The sequence below is a fragment of the Sturnira hondurensis genome, unplaced genomic scaffold (assembly GCF_014824575.4).
Source record: "Sturnira hondurensis isolate 20B ecotype Veracruz unplaced genomic scaffold, ASM1482457v3 Scaffold0013559, whole genome shotgun sequence".
Taxonomy (NCBI): Eukaryota; Metazoa; Chordata; class Mammalia; order Chiroptera; family Phyllostomidae; genus Sturnira; species Sturnira hondurensis.
The window spans coordinates 5,547,282-5,569,429 of record NW_028086190.1 but is presented as its reverse complement, the minus strand read 5'-3'; the positions used below and the strand labels follow the sequence as shown (position 1 = coordinate 5,569,429).

The following is a 22,148-nucleotide window of genomic DNA, read 5'->3' as shown; positions in this document are numbered from 1 at the left end:
ACTTTTAACATGTACATGGGAGCCTTCACAAGACAGTGAAGACCCAAAGAAGTGAACAGAGCAGGAGACTTTTATACCTTTTAGACAAAGGTATAAATAAATTGGTGAATAGCCCTGGCTGGTGTAGCTCAGTGGATTGAGCACAGGCCTGTGAACCAAAGGGTCGCTGGTTTGATTCCCAGTCAGGGCACATGCCTGGGTTGCAGGCCAGGTCCCCAGTAGGGGACACATGAGAGTCAACCACACATTGATGTTTCTCTCCCACTCTTTCTCCTTCCCTTCCCCTCTCTCTAAAAATAAATAAATAAAATATTTAAAATAAATAAATAAATTGGTGAATAATTGGCAAGACAAGGAGTTCGGCAAGGGGTAGTAAATGGTGAAGCAGATAGAAAGACATGGATGACTTTAATAAGGTTTGTTTGCAGATTCTATGGGCTGATCAGTGTGTGTTTCCAGTAAGAGAATTTATATTCTGCCTTTATGCAGAAAAAGGAGAGCTTTTTCTGCCTTTTACTACTTCCCAATTGCCTTCAGCTCAAAATAATTTTATGTCAAAGAGGCATATTTTGGGCTGACATATTCTGGTTTCCTTCATTATAACCTTTTCTTCTCAGCTAATAGAATTGCTTTATTGTATTTATCGTCTGCACAACATTCTACTGAGTGGAAGTAACACAATTTGTTACCAGATCCTCATTTGGGGGCAGGGAGGTTGCTTACAATGATCTGTGACTACAAATAATACTACAATAAACCCCTTTACGCACTTTTGCCCAATTATCTCCTCAGAATAAAATTTTGAATTAAATGGCATGTATTTTGTTTGTTTTTTTAAGATTTTATTTACTTATTTATTTTTAGAGAGAGGAGAATGGTGAGAGAGAAACATGGATGTGTGAGAGAAACATTGATCAGTTGCCTGTTACACACCCCAATGGAGGACCTGGCCCGCAACCCAGGCATGTGCCTTGACTGGGAATCGAACCTGTAACCAGGACCTTTCATTTTGTGAAAGGATGCGCAACCCCCTGAGCCACATCAGTCAGGTCAAAAGGTGTGTATTTTTTAAAGGTATGTTATTTGTAATAAACTGCTTTATTTCCATTATACACAGAGTGGGGCAAAAGCAGGTTTACAGTTGTTCACATGGAAAAAGACAGGCAGGTTTTCATTTTAACAATGGCTTTACTAACTCTGTCTCTCCCACTCACAACTGTAAACCTACTTTTGCCCTACCCTGTACATACCAGAGTGCTGAAGTGACATTGAGGAGCTGGACACTAATCTGGTTCACAGAATCTTAAAGCCACTTTATTGACCCAGAGCCACTCAAGAGAAGGAAGCTTCCACAGAGTTTAAGAATGAGTCCACCCTGTGATATAACAGACTCTCCAGTCTCCTTCTGCTTCCATTCACCTTAAGGGTATACATCCCATAAAGAAGAAAGCATTATTGACTATCCCTTTAGCGAAGCTTTGTTTTATTTAATTCTAAGATATATAATGCTCTCAATTAAGTGGAGTTTGATTATGTTCCATCTTTCAAACTTCCCAGTACCCTCTAATATTTTACATTACATTCATCTTATCTTGAACAGACCAAGTTTCCTAAATTTTATACATCAGGTTAGAGGAAAATCAAGGCAGTTGTCAGAAGAGTGATTGAGTGTGGGTGCTGGGAGGCACAAAAACCCAACCGGTAAGGGGAGATGCAGCTTGAAGTCAGGTTATGCTCTGTCACAAGAGCTCTCTACCCAACAGAGGCAGCACCAAGCACGTAAGGGAGACTGTGGGACAGTGAGGGCCATCTCTGTTCACAAACAGGGAAAGCCATAAAGACAGACTCAAGAGGCTGTCTACACTTTTGGACCATTCTTGCTCATCCGATCTCTTCCAGATTCACTTATGAGGACTAGAAAAACATGGTCTCTGAAATATGCTGTAAAAATGTTCCCATTTCTCATTTGCCTTTAGCTTTAATTATAAAATTCTTTCTAGTGTTAAAATTTTGAGGTTCTTTATTTCAAATCAAAACTAATCACTCTTTCCTTTAACATTTCTGGTTTTTGAGAGCATCTTTAGAAAACCTTCCCTCCACAAAAATTATTTAACATCAATTGTTCAGGGTTGTTACATTTTAATATTTAACAAAATATATATTGATCAACATTTGTTGATCCATTTATAATCTGAATATACCATATAAGATAGGGCTGTGCATTTGTTTCTTAATCTTTGGCATTTTTCCCAAGATGATTTTTAAAAGACTACATCTTCTCCTTCAGTCCCCTCCGCATTCCATGTACATAAAATATTAAAACTTTATTAAGTTCTGCTAAAATCCAGTATGTTGGGCCAAGTAAATGCTGCAGGTTTCAAAGCTACGATTATAGTGTCTTTACCTGGCACAACAGACTTGAATTTAATAGAACTTAATAATTATTAATAAAATTTATATTTTATTCATTTTTTGAGTTATAACCATAGAGATTAGACATCATTAGTTCTCTATGCTTTTATATACATGTACATAGAGTCCCAGAAAGTCTACCATATTTTAAAATTTATATTAATATCACAATAAGTATATATGCTGCAAACTGATTTTTTACTCAACTGTATTTTGATATAGACCTAATTCACTCATTTAAACTATGTAGTATTTCATCAAGAACCAATTTTTTTCATTTTTATGAAAAGTGTTTCAAATACATGAAGAATATAACACACAAGTTTGCCCAGACTCACTCTTGTGCACAGTGTGGCCTGCACACTTGTTTCCCACACGGACAGGCAATGACCCCCACAGCACTGAGGACCTCAGACGTCCACTACTCCTTAGCTTGGGAATCAGACACAAGGAAAACCGAGGTCCTCGCCATGCCGACTCGGAGCACCGTCTCACAGGCCCACCTGAGGATATGCCTTCACTCAATTTGCTACAGACTACTGGGAGAGGCCTACACTCTGTAAAATTATACGTTAACTTGTAGATTTTCTGTCTCATAAATACACAAATAATTGCTCTGGTAAGGTTACAGTTTTATTGCCTTGTATGAGATTAACCCGTTTGGTATATAACAAAGCTTATTCCAACATTCTTCCCCAAATATTCTTGGAACCAGTTTTACCATCTTGCTGACTTTCTCAATAAATAAACTTCTGACATCTGTTCTTTCTGTAATATTTTTTAATTTATTGATTTGAGGAAGAGAGAAAAAACATCAATTTGTTGTTCCACTTATTTATGCATTCTGGTTTATTCTTGTATGTGCCCAGACCAGGGACTGAACTCACAACCTTGGTGCACTGGGACAATGCTCTAACCAAATGAACCAACTTCCGGTCCAGGGCCCATGCTGTAATTTTTGTGTGCTGACATACTGAGTAACACTGCAATCACTATAACACAGGGCAAGTTTCCACCTGTGCGCAGGTCTGTTTCCAGGTCTGTTTCCAGGCACTCTTTCGCTCGGCTCACATACTTGCCTCTCTCGGCCCCCTCCACATACCTTTCATGACCACCTTTGTTACATGCCAGCAGAGCAAGTCCTCTACTGTGTAGAATGTTCTTTTGGGGGGGAGGGGACTGCTATTATTTTACTTTCATTCTTAGTTATGAATTTTAGATTAAGTTGTTATAAAATTACAAGTCCTGTCATGGTTTTTACTGGGATTTCATTACATTTTTAGCAAACTTGGCAGAGAATTGCCGTCTTTACAACATTACATTTTCATATCCATGCACATTTATTCAGGTCTTCTCTTATTTCCTTCAATAAAAGTTTTTAATATATAAATCACTGCACTGGGATACATGTAAATCTTTGCAAAAAAAGCATGCTAAACATTCCTTACATTGCTTCGGTTTTAGATCTGTAGTGCCAAAACAGTGCAGTTATTAAAAATTCAAATAGAACAACTTGTCTACTTGAAAATTAAAATAAATTTTTTCAATCAGAAAAAATTCAAATAGAACGACTTGTCTGTTCCGCTCCTAACCAAGTTGCTATACTGAGAGACGTGAGAAGAAATGTATTTTTGGCTAGTGACAATACTCTTTGGTTGATAGATGTTAAAGAAAACAACATGTCACATTCAATTACAGGTATGAGTGAGCTGGAAAACATGTCTCTATTTTCCCCTGTTTTTACTACTCTATTTTTTTAATTTTCTAAAAACGTTTATTGAGATATAATCACAGACCACACAATTTGCCCATTTAAAGTATACAATGAATGCTTTCTAATGTGTTCATATTCACAGCACTGTACAACTATTGCCAGTCTAATTTTTAAAAATATTTTGTCACCGAAAGGAAACCCTGTGTTCACCCATCTGCAGTCACTCCCCATAGTCCAAAGTAACCACGAACTTATTTTTTGTATCCATAGATATACCTATAACTGGCTTTTTCACTTAGCATAATGTTTTCAAGATTCATTCATGTTGTTGCATGTATCAGTACTTCATGTATTTTATCGCCAAATAATATTCTATTATATGGCAATTCTATTATGTGTTATAAGTTCTATAACATATTTTGTTTATCTTTTCATTAGATGATGGATATATAAGTTAGTTCCACTTTTGACTATTATGAATAATGCTGCTATTAACATTCATGTACAAGACCTTGTACGGATGGGCATATTTTTCTTTGGTGTACACCTAGGAGTGGGAGTGCTGGGTCAAATGGTTACTCTACGTTTGACATTTTGAAAAACTGCCAGATCATTTTCCAAAGTGACTGTGTGATTCTACAGTCCTATCAGGATTATATGAGATTTCCAATTTCTCCACATCTTGGCCAACACCTGTTACTGTCCATCTCATGATGCAATGGTATCTCTTTGTGGTTCTGTCCTGCATTTACCTACTGACAAATGATATTGAACTCCTGTTTAGGTACTTATTGGCCATTTGTATACCTTTGAAGGAATGTCTATTTATATTCTTTGGCCATCTGCTAATTGGATTATTCTTTTTATTTTTGTGTTTTATACTGCTCTAATTTTTAATCATGACATGAAACTATTTTTAAACGAAAAGTTCTTCAACAAATGGTGTTGGGAGATCTGGACAGCTACATGCAAAAAAATGAAACTCAACCACCAACTTACACCACACACAAAAATAAATTCAAGATGGATAAAAGACTTAAACGTAAGTCACAACACCGTAAAAGTCCTAAAGAAGAACATAGGCAGGAAAATCTCAGGTATTCCATGCAGCAATATTTTCACTGATATGTCCCCTAGAGTAAGGAACATAAAGGAAAGAATAAACCAATGGGATCTCATCAAAATAAAAAACTTCTACATGGCTAAAGAAAACATCAGAAAAAAAAAAAGAAAACATCAGCAAAATGAAAAGGAAACTAACCATGTGGGAAAATATACTTGCAAATGATACCACAGACAAGGGTTTGATCTCCAAAATATATAAAGAACTCACACGACTCCACTCCAGAAAGACAAACAATCCAATTAAAAATAGTCAAAGGACCTGAACAGACATTTCTCTAAGGAGTGCATACAGAGGGCCCAGAGACATATGAAAGGATGCTCAGCATCCCTAGAAATCAGAGAGATGCAAATTAAAAACACAATGAGATACCACTTCACACTGGTCAGAATGGCCATCATAACCAAATCAACAAACAAGTGTTGGAGAAAATGGGGAGAAAAAGGAACCCTAGTGCACTGTTGGTGGGAATGCAGACTGGTACAGTCACTGTGGAACAGTATGAAATTCCCTCAGAAAACTAAAAATGGAACTGCCTTTTGACCCGCAATTCCACTGCTGGGATTATACCTAAGAACCCTGAAACACCAATCCAAAAGAACCTATGCACACCAGTGTTCATAGTAGCACAATTTATAACAGCCAAGTGCTGGAAGCAACCTTAGTGCCCATCAGTATACCAGTGGATCAAAAAACTATAGTAGCCACAGCTGGTGTGGCTCAATGGATTGAGTGCCAGCCTACAAACCAAAGAGTCACTAGTTGGATTCCCAGTCAGGGCGCGCACCTGAGCCAGGCACCCACTTGGGTTGCAGGCCAGGTCCCCAGCGGGCAGCACGTAGGAGGCCACCACACATTGATGTTTCTTGCCCTCTCTTTGTCCCTCCCTTCCCCTCTCTAAAAATAAATAAATAGAATCCTTTTTTAAAATTTAAATTTAAAAATGATCATACACTATTTTTAGTAATCAGGGGAAAAGTCATATATTTTGAACAATTTAAGTTCAAATTCATGAAGGGAATATTGAAATATTAATTTAAAAAAATACCTCCTGATCATCCTTTTATATTACATAAAATTTAAAATAGTTGTGAAAATATGCAGGAACAGCATATTTAGACCTTCCTAAGTGAAGAAGTTAGAATACATTACTACCCAATGTTTCCAATGTGATTTTAGATATTATAGAACTGTTCTAAACATTCACTACTTTGAAAAAGTTATTCCTTAAATGTTATGGCTTTTCTAATTTTGCTTTTTTTTGCTTTTTTTAATTTTGTTATATAAATAACACACTTCAATGCTATTTTAAGTTTTGAGCCTCAAACAGTTATAATACTATATTATTTGAACTGCTTCCAAACTTATAACTTTATATACACATTTACAATCTTGCCCTGATTTGTAATGTCTCTACCTTCGCTGAAAATAAACCCTGGTCTATGTTTATTGAAAGGAACTGGCCCCCACAGGAGAGCTGCTGCAGCATCAGCAGGCAGTCCCACGAGTTCTCGGTACCAGCCCCGTTTGCAGCTTTGGCCGATCAGAAAAACACATACTACATACAGCCTGTGCGCGTGTCAGAAAGTAAGTGTTCTCCCAGCCCTACAAGCAAGACGGGGCAGGACAAGCCCATCAAAATAAAGGGATTCGTGACTATTTAATTGAAGCCAACTATTAATAGTTTGCTTCATGCCAACTATTTCCCTTTATCCTGTTCATTTCTACATTTTGATCAGAAACTGGGGAAAAAACAAGCTAATCAACTCCGCAGGAAAAAAATTAAGCTGGGAAGGATACTAAGGAATGGACTCTAATTTAAAAAATAATGTACTAAATAAATGAGTTAAATTTAGTAAACTAAAGCTTAATTTTCACTCAGAAACATCTAGCAACACCATATGACAGGCACTGTATCAGGTATTAGAAACACGAAATCATACAGTTCATGCGCTCAAAGATGATACCTGAGTGAGAATAAATTGTAAATTTTAAATAGTTCACAAATTTTTACTACCACATCTCTAAGTAACATTGGTTTTATCCGGCTTTAATTATAAGTTCTTGAACTTAATTAAAATCTAGTTCTATCAAAAGTCCAACTATGGCCAAGATGGAGAAATAGGTAGACACACTGTTCCTCCTCACACAACCAAAATAAGGACAACAAAAATTTAGAAACAAAAAAACAACCAGTACTGACAGAAAATTGAACTGTATGTAAGTCCCACAACCAAGGAGTTAAGATAGACATATTCATCCAGACCAGTAGGAAGGGTAGAGTCCAGCAGCTGGGCAGAGAGAGGTCTTGGCAAAAAAAGTGGTGGCTGGCTGACCCTCGGGCACGCAAGGCAGCAGCAGGCAGACCCAGCAGGGCAGCAGATTGTGGAGGGGCAGGGCTCACAAGGCAGCTGGTGAACCGGGCAGTCCCACATTCACGTGCAGAAAAACCAGGCGAAACTGGGGAGTGGGACAGACCACACAACCCACGTCTCCAGCATGGGGAAATAAAGCCTCAAAACACCAATTGAAAACACCTGTGGGGGTTAAGGTGTTGGGAGAGACTCCTAGCCTCACAGGAGAGTTCATTGGAGAGACCCACAGGGTCCTAGAATGTACACAAACCCACCCACATGGGAATCACCACCAGAAGGACCCAGTTTGCTTGGGGGAAGTGGCAGAAGAAACTGAAATCCGACAGAGAGCAGAGCAAGCGCCACTGTTCCCTCTCGGACCCTAGTCCCACATACAGCGTCACAACCCAGCCACTGGGTTGCCCCACCCTGGTGAACACCTAAGGCTCCACTCCTCACTAGGTAACAGGCATGACCAGACCAAAAATGGCTCAAACAGAAGAACAAATCAAAGCCCCAGAGCCAATACTTTTAAGCAACCAAGAGATAGCCAACCTTTCAGATGCACAGTTCAAAACACTGATGATCAGGATGCTCACAGAATTGGTTGGTTTTGGTGACAAATTAGATGGAAAAATGAAGGTTACACTAAGAGAAATGAAGCAAAATGCACAGGGAACCAATAGGGATGGGAAGGAAACCGGGACTCAAATCAATGGAGTGGACCAGAAGGAAGAAAGAAACATCCAATCAGAAAAGAATGAAGAAACAAGAATTCAAAAAGATGAGGAGAGGCTTAGCAACCTCCAGGACACCTTTAAATGTTCTAATATCCAAATTATAGGGGTACCAGAAGGGGAAGAGGAACAGCAACAAGTGGAAAGCTTATCTGAACAAATAATAAAGGACAACATCCCCAATCTGGCAAAGGAAATAGACTTCCAGGAAATCCAGGAAGCTCAGAGAGTCCCAAAGAAGTTGGACCCAAGGAGGAACACACCAAGGCACATCATAAGTACATTAGCCAAGGTTAAGATGAAGCAGCAAGAGATAAGGGGACAGTCACCTACAAAGGAGTTCCCATCAGACTGTCAGCTGATTTCTCAAAAGAGATCTTACAGGCAAGAAGGGGCTGGAAAAAGTATTCCAAGTCATGAAAGGCAAGAACCTACACCCAAGATTGCTCTATCCAGCAAAGCTTTCATTTAGAATGAAAGGCGGATAAAGTACTTCTCAGATAAGGTCAAGTTTAAGGAGTTCATCATCACCAAGTCCTCATTTTATGAAATGTTAAAGGGACTTATCCAAGAAAAAGAAGATAAAAAACATGTACAATAAAAAGACAGCAAACTCACAGTTATTAACAACCACTCCTAAAACAAAAACAAAAACAAACAACTAGAACAGGAACAGAACCACAGAAATGGAAAGCACATGGAGGGTTAGCAACAGGGGAGTGGGGGGGACAGGTACAGAGAATAAGTAGCATAGATGGCAGGCAGAAAATAGACAGGGGGAGGGCAAGAATGGTGTGGAAAAAGTAGAAGCTAAAGAACTTACGACACATGGACATCAACTAAAGGGGGGGATGTGGGTGGGAGAGGGTGTGCAGGGTGGAGGGGAATGAAGGGGGGAAATGGGACAACTGCAATAGCATAATCAATAAAATAAATTTACAAGAAAGTCCAACGAAAAGCAGGATGAAAAAGGATGTGACTTACCAACATGGTAGTAAAACATGAATTATTTAAAAGTGAACGTAAATCATTGCTATCATCCTAATATGTTCATCCTGAGCTGCATTAATAGATGTATAATATGTAAATAGGAGAGTTTGAGGGTCTGTCCTAAGTTTTAATTGGCTCTTTTTTTGAATACATAATTCATCTCTCCATCAAAGTACAAACTCCTTGAAGGCAGCATTGTAACACATCTCCTAGCAAAGCTGCTGCGATCTCAGCAAACTACCTGTGAAGCCTCCTCCTAGGCAGATCTGCCTTGCAAATGGAAACCTTCAAGAAGACTGTGCTGGCTGAAGATTTACAAGGTGACTGACTGAACAGACAAAAGAGCAAATGGGGGACAGCAATGATTTACTTTTTATAGGAAGGAACTGGCCCTCACTCTCCCCTGGTCAGACCAACCACCTGGACTATCTGATGTTCTAGACACACTGATCTAAGACAACCAATGACCGGAAATGAAACTAGAAGCCAACCATCAGAAAAAAAAAAAGACTCAAAGCTTGTTCAATAGCAGGAAGAGTTCAAGGAAGTGGAGAAGTTTAACTTGAAAGAAGGAGAGAGTTAGAGGAAAGCAGAGAAAAGAACGTGAGAGTTATTTCCAGGCATTTCCCTTTCTAATTCATCCTTCTAAACTTAACCTTCTCTAGAGCTGCTACTCCCAAATGACTCTGAAGAATACATAATAATGTGTATAGAGAGTGAGAATAATAAAACGAATGTGGCAAAATGTTAACAATGGATTAATGGTATATATTAAGTTTTCTGTATTATTCATGTACTTTTTCACAAGTTTGGAATTACTGCAAAGTAAGAAAATGTTTTTAAAAGACAGTTTAGATGACCCTGTAGCAAAGGGCAGAGACAGGGATCAAATGAGTGGTCCTGGACCTCAAGCACTGGACTAGCCAATGCCAGAGGAGAATGCTAAGTCCTCAGGGTCCTGGACACACCAAGTCCAATCATCACAGGTATGTGGATAGCAAAGGCAATGGAATCAAACACAATGAGCTCACTGCTTCAGTTGTTCTATTCAAGAACAAGACATGGTTGTCATTAGGTAGTTTTATTTACTTGCAGCAAGTAAAGGGGGTCACATCTAGAGCTCTGTCTATTCAAAGGGAGGCTTAGCCATTGCTTACATTTACTATTTGGTTAATTACATGTTGATTTCTTCTTTCTAGTTGGCTAAATCCAATTGGATTTTGGTCAAGCTCAATCAATTATAGCTACATCTACAAAATACTGTGCTACACTTTAACATGTAGCGAGAATACCATTGAGCAAAAACTGCTCAGACATTGAGACCCTTGTCCTATGTAACAGCAGCAAGGGCAGAGGTCAACACAAAAACAACTAGACGCAACAATCAACCGGAGAGCAATACCCAGAGTGGCGTTCCATCACACACAGGGTCTTCCTGCACCCGGCTGCCACCTGGGAACGCGGAGAGGGAGAGGAAACCTTTGAGAAGGGAGATGCAAGTCCAATGCTGAGTTTAAAGATTTACTTGAGAGGGTGCTTGCCTCTCCCATTCTCCCAAGAAAACCTGAGTCACTCCAAAAGAGACTGTTTGAAATTTGAGCAGATGATATCATCTTTAATTGACAACATTTTCCCCCCATCCTCAATGGGAATGACAGTTCCAGAGCCATTGAGAACTGAAAAGAATGAAAATTCATTCTCATGTAAAATACAATGTGTCTTAGACCCTACTCACTAAGAAAAGGGAGGGTAGAAACTATAGTCTCTTCAAAAAAAAAAAAAACTATCCCAACAAATACTGTTTCTTTCACTCGCAGACACAGCAAATTACTGACACAGCGGAAACTAAAACCAGAGCCTGTGTCCCTTCAAATTCTTTCCTAGGCAAAGCAAATTGTACTCTTCACATTATTCAAAACAAACAACAATGGAATGGTAGGTTGGGAAGAGTTATGTACAGCTCATGTTTCAGTTTGCTGCTTTTCTTTGCTGATTTAAAAAAAAAAAAAGAACCCTTCCCTATTAGAGGACTCTTTCGTTTCTAACAGAAATCTTCTAATTTATCAATTAACTTTTTCACCCCCCACCGTAGGGTGACTTAGGAGAAAGCACGCTGGGACACAAGGCAGAAATTGGGGTTTCTATCCTAGGTGAGCCCATCACTAGCAAGCAGTGCGACTGTGGACCATTCACTCACTTCTCTGGGCCTACGTGTCCTCATCTGTAAAAACACAGAAAGGACACAATTCACAGAAACAAATATAATGGTGGTCGTCAGGGGCTGGGGGAGAAGAGGGAGTGGGGAGTTACTGTTTAATGAGTGTAGTTTCACATTTACACAGTGAAGAGTTATGGAGATGGACGGTGGTGACGGTTGCACAACATCAGGAATATATTTAATGCCTCTGAACAGTACATTTAAAAATGGTTAAGATGATGAAGTTTGTTACATGTTTTTTACCACAATAAAAAAACTGAGAGAAAAAAAGCATACACACATACACCAGACAGAAGAGGGGTAGCATTACTGGTAGCTGAGCCTGTACCCTCCTCACCTGCCTCTTCTCAGTGAGCTGAGGCGCCCTACACTCGGCAGACAGTGCCAAGAGCAGGCAGGAGTGGGGGGGGGGTGCCTCTCTGCAGATGGGGTGAGGAGTTCAGAGGCGCAACTGATCGAGCACCAGCCCAGAGGTGGCAGAAACACAGGTGGACACCTCAAGTTGCGGGGCACCCCCTCCCTCAGTGGGAGTAGTGATTAGGCCCAGGGGCAGCAGAGCTTTCGCCTGGAGACATTCAACCAACTGCAGTGGCCGGAGAGCCCAAGGGAAGGGGAGCTGGGCAGCCTCAAAACGTGGCAGAGTCAGGGGAGTCTCCCGCACCAGCGAGGATGGCAGCAGGGGTAGGTTCTTACACTGAGTTGATGAAAGCTGGAAATGTGAATGAAGAGGGCCCAAGCGCACATGGAAAGAAGGAAAAATGAATGGATGGGGCCCCAGTGCACTAAAGGCTAGAAGGATGAATGGATAGGGTGCAATGTTCCAAAAGCTAGAAAGGTAAATAGAGAAGGGGAAAAGCCCTTGCCCCCAGTTTTCCAGTACCAGGGGAAGGTACCAGGGGAAGGCAGGCACATGCACTGGAAGTCAGAATGGTGGAAGGGGGAGATGCTGGACCAAAGAGGCCTGTTGGTCTAGCCTGGGGAAAGAAGCAGATGGACCCACCCAAAGCACTGGACAGTTTAGGAAGTTAATTGGTCTTTCTGAAAAAGCACCTGGGCCCTGGCTGGTGTAGCTTGGTTGCTTGGACATCATCCTGCAAACCAAAAGTTTGTGGGTTTGATTCCCAGTCAGGGCACATGCAGAAGGCAACCGATTGATGTTTCTCTGACACATCAATGTTTTTCTCCCTTTCTTTTTTCCCCCTCCCTTACCTTCACTCTAGCATCAATTAAAAAAAAAAAAGCACCTGGCCGATCCCATACCCAAAATGGATTAGCCCCAGGGGAACAAAGAAATCCACTCTCTCTTGCTGGCCGCTAACTGTTTGGGATCTGCACAGGGACAATGCACTGGCCTGTCCTCTCCATGAGCCACATGATCTTAGCAGCCATGTGGCCCATGGCCTCCAGGAGGCAGTTTCTCTCTCTCTCTAATTCTCTCTCTCACTAACCCGGTGAAGCATTTGCTGGTATGTGTGCACTCTCTCCTGGTTGAGAGCACGTGACCTTGCAGCCCTAGCAGCCACATGGTCACGGCCATGGCCATGTCAGCTCCACACGCAGCCTCCAGGAGGGAGCCTGAAGCCGGACAATAGCTAGGAACAAGCTGAGGTACCTGGATGAGCACTTAGCAGCTGCCCTGGTCTCCAAAAACCAGCACTTGTAAATGGACCTGGAACTCTGGGCACTGTATTTTGTTCTGGTCTTCCTGAGGATGGCTGAGTGTTGTCCGGGTTTTGTGAAGATGAGCTTTGAGACAGGGAGTCCTCCATTTTCCAAGATAGTGCAGCATCCAAATAAAACCCTTCTCCTTTTGCACAGCACCCACCTCACAAGTGTGGCTTTTGTGGCAACAGGCAACCAAACCCTCTTTTTTTAAAACTCAGCCACAGCAACAATACCTGCCCTGTCTACCTACCAGGGATGTTATGAGGAGGAAATACGTTGTTTTATAAAACCACTTTTTACACTGAAGAATCACATAAATGCCGTGCTGATGTTGCTGAGCATCATCAACAGCAGCCCAAGTGAGCCCAGGAACTCCCCGTTAGACAGACCATTACATTCCTGCTACTCAGCAGGTCGGCGCTTCCTGCTGTCACAGGACGGAGGCCACAGAAGCAGCCCTCTGCCACTTTCATTACGTCCCTCACGGGAGGGATGCAAAGCAAACGCAGGTTTTCAGTGTGACACCAAGTGGGGGCAGCTGTTCATCATTTCTTTTGAAACACCACGACCTAAAACAAAGCAAACCAAGAAACGAAATTTTCCAATATCGATGCTGAAAATAACTTTCCCTTTCATGTGGCTCTCAAGGAAAGGCTGCTCGGGCCATTTTTTCAGGCTGGATGATGTGTCTCCTCCGGGTTCCTTGGTCAGAATTCACAACTCATTACACAATAACTGCTGGATTACTTTTTAGTTGTGGTGAATTGATTATAAGCCTTTTAAAAAGAGGAACTCTCTGGCTTGGCTGAGAGACACTCAATAATCTTTTGATAAATGAATGCTATTTTCATTGATTCCATATTAGCACCTTTGTGCCAAATACAGGCATAATACTTGGCGTTTCATGTTGCACATGTAGATCATGGAAAGTACCCACGTACACATTAACACAGAGTCCTTCGTTCACAAATGAGCAGCTTTCAGTAAATCCAAGGACTCTCCTTACTATAAGGTCAGACAAATGAGATGAGGAAGCATAAAAATATAAATACTCAAGTAATTAAGTGCCAAAGTTTAATTTCCTTTAGGTCATCAATGTGTGGCAGTTTTCCTAGTTTGTATTTATTCAGCCTATGAAAACAAAGCGACACACGAAATGGCTTTGCTATGTAAGGATGATATTTCTTAGAAAACAAAACACCTAAGCTAATATTAAGGAGGGGTGATGGCACATAAATGCTACATAGGGCCTGGTTTGCTGGATCCTGGAAAGGCTCAAAATTTGACTCACACACTAAGAAGATGACTACAGCCCCAAACCACAAGGGAAATTCAAGTCTTGGTCCTGTACTTCCCCTCTTTCTAAAACAGTCACCTGTAATGACCTGAAAGAAGATATTCCATAACACACTAATCTAGAACAATCACTAAAGAAGTCCATTCGTACCACTTGAATGGTCACTAAAGACTTTTCACAGCTGTAGACTGGTAAGCTACCAAAAAAAAAGTAACCCAAGTATGCAATTCATAACAAACTCATACATGCAGCCCTGCACTTATGACACACATGTAAATATGGCGATAAAAAGTGGAAAGCAGGTTCCAGCCAAGATGGAGGCATAGGTAGAAACCCTCCAGTTCCTCACACAACAAAAAAAAGGATAACAACTGATCTAAAATCAATAAACAACCAAAAGTGCCAGAAAATCAAACTGCATGGAACTCGGACAACCAAGGAATTAAAGAAAAAATCAACCAGAACAACCAGAACAGTGGTTGGGCCATATTTCTTTGTCTTGGCACAGCTGATAAATTTTAAGGGGACAGAGTGCAGGCGACTCGGAAAAACAGGAGAGGCAACTGAGGGGCAGGGCAGGCTGTGGGAGAGGGACTGACTTAAGGGAAAACTGAGACTCAGAGCTGACTGTGAGCTAAGGCTGGGGTTGCCTCTGTGGGAGTTTCTCCCAGTCTGACACTGTTCCCTCTCTGGCCCCGACATTGCCAAGCCCAGTGAATACCTAAGGCCCCACCCCCTTACAATTTATCAGCTGCACCAAGACAAAGAGATATGGCCCAAATGAAAGAACAGAGCAAAACCTCAGAACTAAGTGATGAGGAGACTACCAATCTATTTGATGGAGAATTTAAAACCCTGGTAATTAAAATGCTCACAGGACTGATTAAGCTTGGTCAAAAAATTAAAGAATGAATGAAAGATACCCAAAATGAAATAAAGCAAAATATTCAGGGAACCAACAGTGACAGGAAGGAAACCAGGACTCAAATCAATGATGTGGAACAAAAGGAAGAAATAAACATCCAACCATTTCAGAATGCAGAAACAAGAATAAAAAAAAATGAAGATAGGCTGAGGATTCTCTGGGACAACCTGAAACGGTCTAATATCCGAATCATAGGGATGCCAGAAGGAGAACAAGAGCAAGAAATTGAAAATATATCTGAACAAATAATGAAGGAAAACTTCCCTAATCTGGTGAAGGAAATAAGACTTCCAGGAAGTCCAGGAAGCCCAGAGTCCCAAAGAAGTTGAACCCAAAGAGAAACACATCAAGGCACATCATCATTACGTTAGCCAAGATTAAAGACAAAGAGAAAATCCTAAAAGCAGCAAGAGAAAAGGGGATGGTTACCTAAAGGAGTTCCCATTAGATTATCAGGTGATTTCTAAAAGGAAACCTTGCAGGCAAGAAGTGGCTGGAAAAAAGTATTTGAAATCATGAAAGGCAAGGACCTATATCCAAGATTGCTCTATTCAGCAAAGTTTTCATTTAGAATGCAAGAGCAGATAAAGTACTTCTCAGATAAGGTCCAGTTAAAGGAGTTCATCATCACCAAGCCATTATTATATGAAACATTAAAGGGACTTATCTAAGAAAAAGATAAAAATATGAATAGTAAAATAACAACAAACTCACAACTATCAACAAATGAACCTAAAAGAAAAAAAAATAATGAAAACAAAAACTAAGCAAACAACAAGAACAGGAACAGAATCAGAGAAATGGACATCACATGGAAGGAGTTCAGTGGGGAGGCAGAGGAGAGGAAGAGGGGGAGGAACACAGGGAAGAAGAAGCATAACTGATAGGCATAAAATAGACAGGAAGAGATGAAAAATGGTATAGGAAACAGGACTCAAAGAACTTATATGTAAAACCCATGGATATGAGCTAAGGAGGGGGGAATGCTGGAGGGTTGCGGGGGCAGGATGAAGGGAGGATAAAGGGGAAAAATTGGGAAAACTGTAATAGCATAATCAATAATAAAAAACAATTAATTTTTAAAAAGTGGAAAGCAAGTGCAAAATGTTAGGAAGAGCTCTAGGCATAAGGTCCACAAACCCTAAGCATTTTTCATGACACATGTATCCCCCCAGAGTGCTCTGTAGATTTTTTTAAAAGGGGAGTGGAGGGGAGGGGGCTGCCAAAACCCTCACCCCCAGTCCACCTCTGGCTAATGAACACAATACCATAGCTGGAGCACAGATCTGCCAACCTTTAGCACGATGGGGTCAGCTGGCACACTGAATGACCTTGGCCAACTGATTTAACCTTTGTGCACCTCATCTTCCTCATCTATAACAGGAGAGTGACAAGACCAATTAACACAGTTGTTGAATATACAAAGACAGACTTATCATAGGTACTGGGCCTGGCACAGAAGACATTTTAAAAAGATTCTAATTTGCCCCTTCTCTATTAAGATACAAAAAAGATGACAAAGCAAAAAGATGCTACACCTCCCTCCCTGCTTTGTTCAGGAAACCATACAGAGCCTCAAAATGTCCTATCTCACGAGGGGCCCCAGAGCCTCCTGCCAATCAAGTGAGGGATGTGATGCAAAAATGGGATATTAAAAACTGCACAAGTTGTAAGTGGGTCATTTCCTATATAAATTTGTTTATAAGTCACTTGGTTGGAAATCAAAACATTTTCTATAAAAGCATAACTAAAAAGGATATATGCATGTGTGCTGTGTATATACATGCACATATGCACTTGTTCTCAATCTAAGTCATAAAAGCCTATTTACACCCTAAATGATTAATAATTTTGGGCAGTCTTAGAGCCAGGTGCAAGGTGTCATATTACAGGGTTGAGGCACACTTCTAATCTCTACCAGCCTCCATGGGGCCCCCTCTCTAAATACAAATCCATGTAATCTTTGTGATAAAAACATTTCTGTGGGCTGTTACTTCCCTTGCCACACTTCCTTGACAAGGTACCCTTGGCATCTGTCTTCCTCTGACCAATCTATCCTCATTGGACTGCAGGCCTCTCAAGCTTGCTGGCAAACACTGAAGAGATGGTGGTGAAGTGGATCAGAGTATGTTACCCCTGAATATGCCATTTTGACAGATTGTTTTGAGCTGAAGGCAATAGGCTCTCTGCCCTACCCCTTTCTATCTAAAAGTAGGGCATAGCCCTGGCTGGCATAGCCTAGTTGGTTGAATATCAGACTGTGAGCCAAAGTCACCAGTTAAATTCCCAGTCAGGGCACATGCCTGGGTTGCAGGTTCAGTCCCCATCAGGGCACGTGCAAGAGGCAACCAATTGATATTTCTCTCTCACATCAATGTTTTCTCTCCCTCTCTTTCTTCCTCCCTTCCCCTATCTCGAAACTATAAAATATTTTACAAGTAGGGCATACATTTGTCTTCATAAAGGTGTCCCCCTCTCCCACACCAAAAAGAAAATGACCCCAGAGAAAACTCTTATCACCTGAAAAGGATTCTTATCTGTATCACAGTAAGGTTTGTGATGCAGGTAAGAATTGTTTATTGCTAAATAAACAATCCTTATTTAGCATACACTTCCTTGGCACCTTCCCTCCCCACAATTTACCCCTATCTAGAAGCGAAAAAGCTCTTTTCTTCTGTGTAGCCTCTTCTCCAGGCTTCATCATCCTTTGTTAAAATGGTATATAAGCCTCAAATTCTAATCATCTCCTTGAGGCACACTTCTTTGTGAACTATGTGAGCTCTGTGCATGTATGTAAGTAATCTTGTTTTTCCTTTCATTTACTAATCTGTCTTTTGTCCATTTAACCTGTAGGGCTCCAAGAAATTAAGAGAGTAAAGGAGAAAATTTTTCCTTTCCTGCAATGGTCTCTAATATCTCAGGGCCTCTGCACTTACTAATAACCCCTCCTGCTAGACCCTACTGTGTAGGTGTCTACCAATATCTGCCTAAATGCAGACATCTCCTCCTCCAGAAAGCCCTAGGTCAGTATCTCCCCAGATGCCTGCCTATCACCCAAGGTGAGGTTGGTCTCCCCTCATCTTTGCTCCCACAGAACGCTGACCTTCTCCATACCAGTGTTTATCCCACTGCATCCAAAAGACAGACTTTCTTGTCTGAATTTCCCAACAAACTGTAGGCACCTAAGCAAATATTAATTTGAAGTCAAGAGATTTTACTTTGTTAAAAAAAAATCTTCACTAGTTCACTCTCAAGTAACAACCGCCAGGCAGCACAGGGAGGCCTCTGAGTAGGGGTTGTCAGGGCAGATGGGTTGGGTCTGCCAGGGCTGCTTCTTCCGAACCCAAACCAGCCAAATACATTCAAGTTTCAGACTCTTGTTCCTACTATTTTGGTTTGGCTTGGTTTGGTTTGTTTGGTCAGTTGCTTTTGGTCAGTCGTTTGCTTTCTATTGTTTTTGGTGTCTTAGTGTCTTCTCAGGAACTGTAACCAAACTAATGGCAGCTAGAAAAATCAGGAAACCATTTTGACTACTGCACGGTCTCTCACTATATATACAGGGCCCATCACATGCTTATTGAACCCACTATATGATTTCCAAAATCTCTTTCCAGCAGAAGCATTCTAAGGATTGGTGGCTTCAGAAGATCTGGGACAAGATCAGTTGCAAGTATTTGTATGTGCTGTATATGTCTGGCATATATACACTTCTTTTTTTTAATTTATTTATTTTAATTGTTGTTCAAGTACAGTTTTGTCATTTACTCCCATCCCCAGCCCACCTACCCAGCCCTCCTCCCTCCCTCCCATTTCCACCCCCCCTAGTTTTTGTCCATGTGCCTTTTGTACTTGTTCCTCTAAACCCTTCCCCTTTTCCCCTGAAATTCCCTCCACTTTCCCCTCTGGACACTGTCAGCCTGTTCTTTATTTCAGTGTCTTTGGTAATATCATATATACACTTCTTACATACACTTCTATAGCTGAAAAATTATGATTGTAATGAAATTATTAGGTAATTTTTTAATGCCCCCTCACATGCTAAAAACATGTGCTCCATGAGGGAGTATCTCATGGAGATACTAGTATCTTACTCAGTATAATACCCAAGAGTTTGGCAAAAGCTTTGTGATACATGTAAACATTTGTTGAATGAATGAATATAAATTTTTGCAAGTCTAGATAAGGCAGAATATCCAATTTTCAGGAATTCTTTTTGATTAAATTGAAAGTTGCTGCATTTAAGTATGACAAAATATTTAAAAATAAAAACAGCAGATGTTTCATCTCTGGGTGGTGGAGAGTTTCTTTTTTAAAATCCTTGATTCATTTTATGCTGCAGGAAATCCACCAAAATAATGGTATCCACAAAGCTCATATGTCACCCTAAGTAAAACATATTCTGTACCTACAAAGATGACTTACCAGTTGGTGTTTAAAAGTATTTGACTATGGTCTCTGAACATACTGACTTTAAGAAACTGCTTGAGCTAATGTGATTTTACGATAAAGAAATGAGATCAGTAACTAAAGATGTGAATCAGCTCACAAAATAATAAGACTTTCATTTAACAGAGGCAAATCAAGAACATATGTGGGTTATGGTGGGAACCATACTTTAACCTCTATCTTTACAAATTTTTCAAAATTGATTCAATAATTCAGCAAGGTTACGGTTCTGGCCTCCAGTAAATTCCAACAAGGGAAAGTGGGACACGATGACTAAGGACAGATGTTTAGTCTAAAGGGTCTGCGTCACCAGAAAAAAAAATGGCACATACTCAAAAGCACAATTAGAAAAGGGTGATTGCGCAAAGCTCCCTTTCTGGTAACTCCCACTTCCTGTAATCTTGCCACAAAGAGACAGGCTGAAGCTGACACAGCAAGGCGAGGAGTGAAGTCTACCCAGAGAACATGACCCTGTACTTAACCATTCTTTAAGGTTTTAGTCACCCTAGCAAAACAAAACCTATAAGGAAGCCCGCAGAGGACATAAGGCAAACACAGTGAACACAAAAGCGAGTCACTGTAACCCTTCCAGTGCTGTGCAGTCCTGTGCACACCTTGCAGCAACAACAACCCAGCCGTGGCATCCTGGAACACCACAGCCTCTGCAGCAGCGAGATGGGCTATTTTCTCTGATTCCAGCACTCACCCTTAGGGGGCTAAAGGGGGGAGGGGTGGGGAGAGGAAAACCCTCACAAGTTTGACATGCAGCCTTTAATGAAGAAAATGTCAATTAACAAAAACTGCAGGTCTCCAATGAAATTTAACTCCAATTTTTAAAATTAGCATCCTTTTGCTTGAATTAAATCCTCACAGATCTGAGGAGAACGCTGCAATCATACCCCCAGGAACAGCTAAATAAATGCAACATACTCACAAATTTACACCAGCTGTAACTTTGGAGGAATGAATCTAGCCCCACCGTGAAGATGACTTTCCCTCTCTTCTACCAGATTGTTTAAAAGTCAACAAAAAGAAGAGGCAATCTTCAATTTGAAAGTCAGCAAAAATCCACAATTTCTGTTTTATTTCTTGGTCTCCAGCGAGACTCTCAATTACCAAGCATGAGAAAATAAGTTGCCGAGGCAGAGGCAGCTGACAGCATCCCAGAGCTTCCCAGGGCAGAATTTAAGGCATGTCAGTTAAAGTGGCAGGCCCGCTCACCGCCTGCCGCTGCCGCCTGCCGCCTGCCCGTAGCTGATGCTTCTGCAGGAAAGGATGACGGGAGATTTTTTTTCCCCCAATCTCTGCTGCAGCCTAATGCTAATCCATCACTGTGTAATTGTCCTAGGGAAACAAGAAATAAAAATACAAACGGCCTGGATTTATAAAAATCTACAGGGTCTCTGAAAGATTTTTCCAATAATCAGGGAATTACCTGCATCAAAAAAGAGCCAGTTGCAGAATACAGTGAATTTCTTTTGTTTCAAGGAAAATGAACAGACTGATACTCCCGGGTCAAACTTGGATTTCACATCCCATGGACTTTTTAAACATGAAATAAGGGAAAATCATATTCTCTGAAGTATTTAGTCTAACAGGTTAAATGCACAAAAGTTAAATGAGGGAAGTGAATTAAATACACATGACATACACTAACACAACTAGAAACAGCCCTTTGAAGTTAATATTAGATAAACAATATTTGAACTGGTCTTCATGAAATTTTTTTAAAGTAAAGAAATTGTCGGTGACTTGGCCAATTTTCTTGTCTCGCCTTAAGGGCTCTTGCACATATGGGAACTAAACTGTGTTTGTTTTGATGGGGCTCACTAATTTATCTGACCTTAAAACTTTTAGGTAATGTGCTCTGATATTTCCTGATTATAAAATAATAAACTCCTTGGAGAGACCTGAAAAAAATGAAGACAATTAGAGCAAACCATATTCTCATAACCCAGAGATAACCACTGTTAAGACTTTACAATATTTACTTCATCTTCTCCCTCCATATATATACGTGCACTTTTTTTAAGAGAGAGAGAGGGAGGAAGAGCAATGTTAGTTTTTGTTGTTTCACTTATTTATGTTTTCATTGGTTGACTCTTGTATGTGCCTTGACTGGGAATCAAACCCACAACTTTGGCATATGGGGACGACTCTCTACCCAACTGAGTTACCCTGCCAGGGCTACATGCATTTGTCTTTAATTCTATTATTATATGTTACCTTTTCACACAGCATCATGTTATGATAAATGTGAGCCAATG

General features: G+C 40.6%; 1 protein-coding gene across 1 annotated transcript in view; it reads right to left on the bottom strand.

Annotated features, from left to right (window-relative positions):
* TTC39B (tetratricopeptide repeat domain 39B) overlaps positions 1 to 22,148 on the bottom strand; it is a 146,027-nt gene that overhangs the window by 76,706 nt on the left and 47,173 nt on the right.